This window comes from Coturnix japonica, chromosome 4 (genome assembly GCF_054131305.1).
Source record: "Coturnix japonica strain WE chromosome 4, WE-NBRP24, whole genome shotgun sequence".
NCBI lineage: Eukaryota > Metazoa > Chordata > Aves > Galliformes > Phasianidae > Coturnix > Coturnix japonica.
The window spans coordinates 3566866-3576769 of NC_140666.1; the positions used below are offsets into that span (position 1 = coordinate 3566866).

A 9904-nucleotide genomic window follows, 5' to 3' on the forward strand; every position below is an offset into this window, starting at 1 on the left:
CATCCTTGGGGGTGGGGAAGGGGAGTGAGCAGGGGCGGGAGGATGGGTCCCTTCCTCGAGATGGGATGTGTTGTGGGTGTGGTTCCGCCCTGTGGGGCGGGGTGGATAAGACTAACCAAGATAGAAGCCAATCCGCATCAGCGGGAGCGGAGGCGGAGGCGTTCCTAGTCATCATAACCCTTCCCCAAGAGGGTGGGCTGCTGGTTCGGCTCTACCTGGGGGGAGGGAGAGGGGAGAACAAGAGCGACCAAATCTCGGATTGGTCAAAGATAAGGGAGGCATTCCTTTTTATCGTTAATTGGGGGCCCGGTCAGGGGGCCCCGGGCTCGAGTGGAGCCTCTGAAGCTGAAACAAGATCAGCTGACGAGCGAGCTACTTTAGCCCGAGTTGGTGTCGGTTAAACTCCTGCTGACAACTTGGAGGAGAGGAAGAATACTTAGGATAAACTGTATTGATTATTGTCATATAGTCACTGTCTTTGTGATTGTTAAATGTTTATGGTATGTGAAAGTATAAATGCAAATAGTGTATGGAACTGTTAATGTTATAGGGATGTGTAAACATGAATGCTATATGGAAGTGGAATTATTAATGTTACATGGAAGTGTAATTGAGGGTTCGAGTAGTGGAATTGTGAAAAACAAAAAAAACGGGAAAAAGATTATAGAAGAACAGTGAGTTAAAATATTGAATGTGATCTGCTCTAGCCAGAGAAGTTTAAGTGCCAGCAAGAGAACGCAAACCCCCGCGCTGCCCCCCCTCACTGCTTACCCCCCCCCCCCCCCCCCCGCCTCTCTCCTCCGCCGCTTGTGAAAGTAAACAAATCGTTACTTCCGAATGGGGACAAAAGCAAGACATTAGAAGTATCTCTTGCTAGTCGAGCAAGAATGTCCTCATTTTCTCCCAATAATATACACATTTAGGGAACTAGGGTAGGGTACTTGGACAAATTTGTTGATGGAGCTTGGAAATTGTATGGAAGGGGAATTGTAGTGGTGGAGTTGGATGGAACGGTGGCAGCTTTACTAGAGCAGGATCTGAAGATCCCAGGATGAGTTTTGCCCTAGTGGGCTGAATGCAATGTGCTCACAGCAGTGCAAAGATATTTGTTTTCTGACAGTTTCAGGTGCATCTCACTCTGTACTGCATCAAGAATTATTACCCATAGATGATTTTTGTAACTATAGTAGGAGTAGGTCAACAAGAAAAAGCTTACCAATTAAAAGAAAAAAGGGGGGGGGGAGCTAAGGGTGAAGCAAGTAACAATAGAAATTAGTGACTATAGCTGTTAATAACTTTTCTGAGTAGTTTGTATTGTAGAGAGATCTAATATAGTGGTTTGTTATCTTTTAAGAGCAGGTGTTCCACCTGGGCTCTGTATCATGCACTGGCCATGCATGTATGGAGCACATGTGAAAAAACCTTGCAATCTCTAAGCAAGAATTAAAACAGGAGAGAATCTGTGATGGGTGAGAAAGGCAAAGTGTACTTTGAAGCAGGGGACGCCCTGCAGGCACTGCCTATCGCATTCACCGCTATTGTATTCCTTCTCTCTCCTTTTGGTGGTTTGCCACCTCATAGTTATCGATAAGTAATAATACATTAGCTTAGGAATTTTCATTTATAGAATTGTCTAAAATGAATGCTTGAATGAGTGTGTATATGTCAACTCAAAAAATTATGACGTTACATGTAATCTTCTGTTTAGTGTATTATCAGTCAAGGTTTTGATTGAGTGATGGTTATGTTAACATTTAAGTCCCCTGCAGCTCAGTGACACTGGGCCACTGCCATCGTGGTCCTTGGTGTGCTGCGACACATCAAGACAGACAATGGCTCATGCTTCATCTCGAGATCTACTCAAGGAGCATTGGGGAATATCTCACTCTACAGGCATCCCTGGGAATTCCCAGGGACAAGCAATTGTGGAAAGGACCAACCATCTCCTGAAGGACAAGATAGGTGTCCTTGGGGAGCGGGAAGGTCACAGAGGTAGGATCCTGGTAGCCCAGCAGGCAGAAGTATTGGCACAGCACATTATGCAATCAATCATTTTGAACAAAGAGGTTATGCCACAGTAAAGGACAGAGAATCGGGAAAAATTTTATGGGTCCCATCGAGAAAAGTAAAACCTGATGCAGTGATCACCCAAAAGGGCGGTCTGGGAGAAACGGAAAACTAATCGAAAGCTGAGTACTTTTCTTTCAGGCATACTGTTTTACAGAATAGAGCTGCAATAGATTTCCTGCTGCTGGCTCAAGAGGCACAGGTGCAAGGACTTTGAATGAGAAAATGGAGTTCCAGCGGATATACAAGAAGCTTTGAGCAGAAGGATGAACTGTATAATATAGCCCAAGATGCTTTGAAAATACTAACTAAAGAAGCACTAACATTATTACACACTGCACCACATACCTCTGCATGTTTACGTCACTTTTTAAATAACTCACCACAAAAATTTATATAAGTACTAACACTTTTATATACTAGGATTAGGATTGGAGCTTGCGTTGTAACGGGGCATGGTTTTGTTAAGCATGGGGAGAGGGAGATGTTGTATTAGGCGAAATCGGACCCTCGGGATGTAACGTGATAGGCCCTCCCCTGCTGGGTCATGCATATGTATAAAAGATAAGGATGAAACTGGATACCTATATAAGGGACCCTCACATTCCAATAAACGCCATTATACAGCTCACCATAATGGTGTAACAAACAGCTGTGACTTGGTCGGGGCCGTCAATACACATTCACAAAGGGACTTGACTTTAAAGGTTACCAGATCGAGGTAACAATTAGAGTGGAGGAAAACCAACAAAACAAGGTTAGAGCGGAGGAAAATCAAGAAAAGCGGGGTCAGAGCTGAGAAAAACCAAGAAAAGCGGGGTTAGAGCGCAGGAAAACCAAAAAAAGCGAAGTTAGAGCGGAGGAAAACCAAGAAAAGCGAAGTTAGAGCGAAGGAAAAGCAAGAAATGCGGGATTAGAGCGGAGGAAAACCAAGAAAAGAGGGGTAAGAGCGGCGGAAAAACAAAAAAAGTGAAGTTAGTGCGGAGGAAAACGAAGAATAGCGAAGTTAGAGCGGAGGAAAACAAAGAAAGACGGGGTTAGAGCGGAGGAAAACCAAGAGAGGCGAAGTTAGAGCGGAGGAAAACCAAGAAAATTAGGGTTACAGCAGAGGAAAACAATGAAACTGGGGTTAGAGTGGAGGAAAACCAAGAAAAGCGGGGTTGGCGCTGAGGAAAACCGAGAAAAGCTGGGTTAGAGCGCAGGAAAACCAAGAAAAGCTAAGTTATAGCAGAGGAAAACCAAGAAAAGCGGGGTTAGAGCGGAGGAAAACCAAGAAAAGCAAGGTTGGAACTGAGGAAAACCAAGAAAAGCGGGGTTAGAGCGGAGGAAAACGAAGAAAAGCGGGGTTGGAGCGGAGGAAAACCAAGAAAAACCAAGAGCGGAGGAAAACAAAAAAAACAAGGTTAGAGCAGACGAAAATCAAGAAAAGCTGGGCTAGAGTGGAGGAAAACCAAGAAAAGCAGGGTTAGAGCGGAGGAAAACCAAGAAAAGCGGGGTCAGAGAGGAGGAAAATCAAGAAAAGCTACGTTACAGCGGAGGAAAATCAAGATAAGCGTGGTTAGAGTGGAGTAAAACTAAGAAAAGCGGGGTTAGAGCAGAGTAAAACCAAGAAAAGCGGGATTAGAGCGGAGGAAAACCAAGAAAAGCGGGGTCAGAGGGAAGGAAAATCAAGAAAAGCTACGTTACATCAGAGGAAAACCAAGAAAAGTGAGATTAGAGATGACAAAAACCAAGAAAAGCAATGTTAGAGCAGAAAAAAACCAAGAAAACAAGGGTAGAGCGGAGGAAAATCAAGAAAAGCGGGGTCAGACCTGAGAAAAACAGAGCGGGGTTAGAGTGGAGGAAAACCAAGAAAAGAGGGGTTAGAGTGGAGGAAAAACAAAAAAAGTGAAGTTAGAGCGGAGGAAAACGAAGAATAGCGAAGTTAGAACGGAGGAAAACCAAGAAAGATGGGGTTAGAGCGGAGGAAAACCAAGAGAGGCGAAGTTAGAACGGAGGAAAACCAAGAAAAGCTATGTTACAGCAGAGGAAAACCATGAAAAGTGAGATTAGAGATGAGGAAAACCAAGAAAAGCGATGTTAGAGCGGAGGAAAACCAAGAAAACAAGGTTAGAGTGGAGGAAAATCAAGAAAAGCGGGGCAAAGCTGAGAAAAACCAAGACAAGCGGGGTGAGAGAGAAGGAAAATCAAGAAAAGCTATGTTACAGCAGAGGAAAACCAAGAAAAGAGAGATTAGAGATGAGGAAAACCAAGAAAAGCGATGTTAGAGAGAAGGAAAACAAAGAAAAGCAAGGTTAGAGCGGAGGAAAACCAAGAAAAGCAATGTTAGAGCAGAGGAAAACCAAGAAAACAAGGTTAGAGCAGAGGAAAATCAAGAAAAGCGGGGTCAGAGCCGAGAAAAACCAAGAAAAGCGGGGTTAGAGCGGAGGAAAACCAAGAAAAGCTAGATTAGAGCGGAGGAAAACCAAGAAAAGAGGGGTTAGAGTGGAGGAAAAACAAAAAAAATGAAGTTAGAGCGGAGGAAAACGAAGAATAGCGAAGTTAGAGCGGAATAGAACCAAGAAAGACGGGGTTAGAGCGGAGAAAAACCAAGAGAGGCGAAGTTAGAGCGGAGGAAAACCAAGAAAAGCTATGTTACAGCAGAGGAAAACCTTGAAAAGTGAGATTAGAGATGAGGAAAACCAAGAAAAGCGATGTTAGAGCGGAGGAAAACCAAGAAAACAAGGTTAGAGCGGAGGAAAATCAAGAAAAGCGGGGTCAGAGCCGAGAAAAACCAAGAAAAGCGGGGTTAGAGCGGAGGAAAACCAAGAAAAGCAAGATTAGAGCGGAGGAAAACCAAGAAAAGTGGGGTTAGAATGGAGGAAAAACAAAAAAAGCGAAGTTAGAGCGGAGGAAAAGCAAGAAAAGACGGGTTAGAGCGGAGGAAAAACAAAAAAAAGTGAAGTTAGTGCGGAGGAAAACGAAGAATAGCGAAGTTAGAGCGGAGGAAAACCAAGAAAGACGGGGTTAGAGCGGAGGAAAACCAAGAAAACAAGGTTAGAGCGGAGGAAAATCAATAAAAGCTATGTTACAGCAGAGGAAAACCAAGAAAAGTGAGATTAGAGATGAGGAAAACCAAGAAAAGCGATGTTAGTGCGGAGGAAAACCAAGAAAACAAGGTTAGAGCGGAGGAAAATCAAGAAAAGCGGGGCAGAGCTGAGAAAAACCAAGAAAAGCGGGGTTAGAGTGGAGGAAAACTAAGAAAAGCAGGGTTAGAGCGGAGGAAAACGAGGAAAAGCGGGATTAGGGCGGAGGAAAACCATGAAAAGCCGGGATAGAGCAGAGGAAAAAGCAAGAAAAGCTATGTTACAGCAGAGGAAAACCATGAAAAGAGGGGTTAGAGCGGAGGAAAACCAAGAAAAGCGATGTTAGAGCAGAGGAAAACCAAGAAAACAAGGTTAGAGCGGAGGAAAATCAAGAAAAGCGGGGTCAGAGCCGAGAAAAACCAAGAAAAGCGGGGTTAGAGCGGAGGAAAACCAAGAAAAGCGAGATTAGAGCGGAGGAAAACCAAGAAAAGTGGGGTTAGAATGGAGGAAAAACAAAAAAAGCGAAGTTAGGGCGGAGGAAAAGCAAGAAAAGACGGGTTAGAGCGGAGGAAAAACAAAAAAAGTGAAGTTAGTGCGGAGGAAAACGAAGAATAGCGAAGTTAGAGCGGAGGAAAACCAAGAAAGACGGGGTTAGAGCGGAGGAAAACCAAGAAAACAAGGTTAGAGCGGAGGAAAATCAAGAAAAGCTATGTTACAGCAGAGGAAAACCAAGAAAAGTGAGATTAGAGATGAGGAAAACCAAGAAAAGCGATATTAGATGTTGTATTAGGCGAAATCGGACCCTCGGGATGTAACGTGATAGGCCCTCCCCTGCTGGGTCATGCATATGTATAAAAGATAAGGATGAAACTGGATACCTATATAAGGGACCCTCACATTCCAATAAACGCCATTTTACAGCTCACCATAATGGTGTAACAAACAGCTGTGACTTGGTCGGGGCCGTCGATACACATTCACAAAGGGACTTGACTTTCCAGGTTACCAGATCGAGGTAACAAATGGTGCCCCGTGTGAGGAAAAGTCCTGGAGGTGAGTGTGCGACGGCTAAAACCGCGCTGACGGACGCGGTATCCACGGTTCGAGCCCGTGGAAGCACTCTCGGTGGGGTGCAAAGGGGAATGCAGCGCTGCGCCTATCCTACGGCCGATAGTTCGTAGAAGACCAGGAAGACTTCAGGTCTCTGGGTAAATGTATTCCGTCATTAGAGTAGTATTGCAACTTTGTAAAACCTACTATGGTAGGAAAGCTACGCCTTCTAAGAAGGACATTGCTGTCGTCATTAGTAGTCTTGAAAAGGAGAGGGAGCTTTCCTCTCCTCGGGTGATTTTGGATCACAATAAGTGGGACTCTTTAACTTTTTCGCTCTGTGAGCGCGCAATGAATGAGCAGAAAGATGCTGAGTTCAAAACGTGGGGGTTGGTGCTTGGGGCGCTGAAAGCGGCTCGGAAAGAAGGGAAGACTTGGCTTGGGGCTGCTTTGGGAATTGGGTCGGGAGACCTTTTCTCTTGCAGATGTGAGGATTTGAAAGACAAAGACAAGGTGGCGGGAGCCATCCAGACCGCACCCATCACTCCGGCTGAACAACGAGCAGATAGCCCCGTCCAGCAGCATTCCACACATTCCACATCCTTATCTCTTGACCAGGAGAAGCCTTCCTCTGAGGCCCCATATTGGTATCCAATGCAACCGGTATCTTCTGCACTCTTTCGCCCATCCTTGGGGGTGGGGAAGGGGAGTGAGCAGGGGCGGGAGGATGGGTCCCTTCCTCGAGATGGGATGTGTTGTGGGTGTGGTTCCGCCCTGTGGGGCGGGGTGGATAAGACTAACCAAGATAGAAGCCAATCCGCATCAGCGGGAGCGGAGGCGGAGGCGTTCCTAGTCATCATAACCCTTCCCCAAGAGGGTGGGCTGCTGGTTCGGCTCTACCTGGGGGGAGGGAGAGGGGAGAACAAGAGTGACCAAATCTCGGATTGGTCAAAGATAAGGGAGGCATTCCTTTTTATCGTTAATTGGGGGCCCGGTCAGGGGGCCCCGGGCTCGAGTGGAGCCTCTGAAGCTGAAACAAGATCAGCTGACGAGCGAGCTACTTTAGCCCGAGTTGGTGTTGGTTAAACTCCTGCTGACAACTTGGAGGAGAGGAAGAATACTTAGGATAAACTGTATTGATTATTGTCATATAGTCACTGTCTTTGTGATTGTTAAATGTTTATGGTATGTGAAAGTATAAATGCAAATGGTGTATGGAACTGTTAATGTTATAGGGATGTGTAAACATGAATGCTATATGGAAGTGGAATTATTAATGTTACATGGAAGTGTAATTGAGGGTTCGAGTAGTGGAATTGTGAAAAACAAAAAAAACGGGAAAAAGATTATAGAAGAACAGTGAGTTAAAATATTGAATGTGATCTGCTCTAGCCAGAGAAGTTTAAGTGCCAGCAAGAGAACGCAAACCCCCGCGCTGCCCCCCCTCACTGCTTACCCCCCCCCCCCCCCCCCGCCTCTCTCCTCCGCCGCTTGTGAAAGTAAACAAATCGTTACTTCCGAATGGGGACAAAAGCAAGACATTAGAAGTATCTCTTGCTAGTCGAGCAAGAATGTCCTCATTTTCTCCCAATAATATACACATTTAGGGAACTAGGGTAGGGTACTTGGACAAATTTGTTGATGGAGCTTGGAAATTGTATGGAAGGGGAATTGTAGTGGTGGAGTTGGATGGAACGGTGGCAGCTTTACTAGAGCAGGATCTGAAGATCCCAGGATGAGTTTTGCCCTAGTGGGCTGAATGCAATGTGCTCACAGCAGTGCAAAGATATTTGTTTTCTGACAGTTTCAGGTGCATCTCACTCTGTACTGCATCAAGAATTATTACCCATAGATGATTTTTGTAACTATAGTAGGAGTAGGTCAACAAGAAAAAGCTTACCAATTAAAAGAAAAAAGGGGGGGGGGAGCTAAGGGTGAAGCAAGTAACAATAGAAATTAGTGACTATAGCTGTTAATAACTTTTCTGAGTAGTTTGTATTGTAGAGAGATCTAATATAGTGGTTTGTTATCTTTTAAGAGCAGGTGTTCCACCTGGGCTCTGTATCATGCACTGGCCATGCATGTATGGAGCACATGTGAAAAAACCTTGCAATCTCTAAGCAAGAATTAAAACAGGAGAGAATCTGTGATGGGTGAGAAAGGCAAAGTGTACTTTGAAGCAGGGGACGCCCTGCAGGCACTGCCTATCGCATTCACCGCTATTGTATTCCTTCTCTCTCCTTTTGGTGGTTTGCCACCTCATAGTTATCGATAAGTAATAATACATTAGCTTAGGAATTTTCATTTATAGAATTGTCTAAAATGAATGCTTGAATGAGTGTGTATATGTCAACTCAAAAAATTATGACGTTACATGTAATCTTCTGTTTGGTGTATTATCAGTCAAGGTTTTGATTGAGTGATGGTTATGTTAACATTTAAGTCCCCTGCAGCTCAGTGACACTGGGCCACTGCCATCGTGGTCCTTGGTGTGCTGCGACACATCAAGACAGACAATGGCTCATGCTTCATCTCGAGATCTACTCAAGGAGCATTGGGGAATATCTCACTCTACAGGCATCCCTGGGAATTCCCAGGGACAAGCAATTGTGGAAAGGACCAACCATCTCCTGAAGGACAAGATAGGTGTCCTTGGGGAGCGGGAAGGTCACAGAGGTAGGATCCTGGTAGCCCAGCAGGCAGAAGTATTGGCACAGCACATTATGCAATCAATCATTTTGAACAAAGAGGTTATGCCACAGTAAAGGACAGAGAATCGGGAAAAATTTTATGGGTCCCATCGAGAAAAGTAAAACCTGATGCAGTGATCACCCAAAAGGGCGGTCTGGGAGAAACGGAAAACTAATCGAAAGCTGAGTACTTTTCTTTCAGGCATACTGTTTTACAGAATAGAGCTGCAATAGATTTCCTGCTGCTGGCTCAAGAGGCACAGGTGCAAGGACTTTGAATGAGAAAATGGAGTTCCAGCGGATATACAAGAAGCTTTGAGCAGAAGGATGAACTGTATAATATAGCCCAAGATGCTTTGAAAATACTAACTAAAGAAGCACTAACATTATTACACACTGCACCACATACCTCTGCATGTTTACGTCACTTTTTAAATAACTCACCACAAAAATTTATATAAGTACTAACACTTTTATATACTAGGATTAGGATTGGAGCTTGCGTTGTAACGGGGCATGGTTTTGTCAAGCATGGGGAGAGGGAGATGTTGTATTAGGCGAAATCGGACCCTCGGGATGTAACGTGATAGGCCCTCCCCTGCTGGGTCATGCATATGTATAAAAGATAAGGATGAAACTGGATACCTATATAAGGGACCCTCACATTCCAATAAACGCCATTTTACAGCTCACCATAATGGTGTAACAAACAGCTGTGACTTGGTCGGGGCCGTCAATACACATTCACAAAGGGACTTGACTTTAAAGGTTACCAGATCGAGGTAACAATTAGAGTGGAGGAAAACCAACAAAACAAGGTTAGAGCGGAGGAAAATCAAGAAAAGCGGGGTCAGAGCTGAGAAAAACCAAGAAAAGCGGGGTTAGAGCGCAGGAAAACCAAAAAAAGCGAAGTTAGAGCGGAGGAAAACCAAGAAAAGCGAAGTTAGAGCGAAGGAAAAGCAAGAAATGCGGGATTAGAGCGGAGGAAAACCAAGAAAAGAGGGGTAAGAGCGGCGGAAAAACAAAAAAAGT

At 44.7% G+C, this 9904-nt stretch overlaps 2 long non-coding RNA genes across 2 annotated transcripts; both read left to right on the top strand.

Annotated features, from left to right (window-relative positions):
- The first annotated feature begins 1255 nt into the window (after window positions 1-1255).
- LOC146760907 (uncharacterized) lies at window positions 1256-2648 on the top strand. The gene is made up of 2 exons (XR_014945049.1): window positions 1256-1992; window positions 2225-2648. It is a non-coding gene; the product is annotated as an uncharacterized LOC146760907 (long non-coding RNA).
- A 5004-nt stretch (window positions 2649-7652) lies between these two features.
- LOC146760908 (uncharacterized) lies at window positions 7653-9570 on the top strand. Its single transcript, XR_014945046.1, has 2 exons — window positions 7653-8858; window positions 9091-9570. It is a non-coding gene; the product is annotated as an uncharacterized LOC146760908 (long non-coding RNA).
- The last annotated feature ends 334 nt before the right edge of the window (window positions 9571-9904 follow it).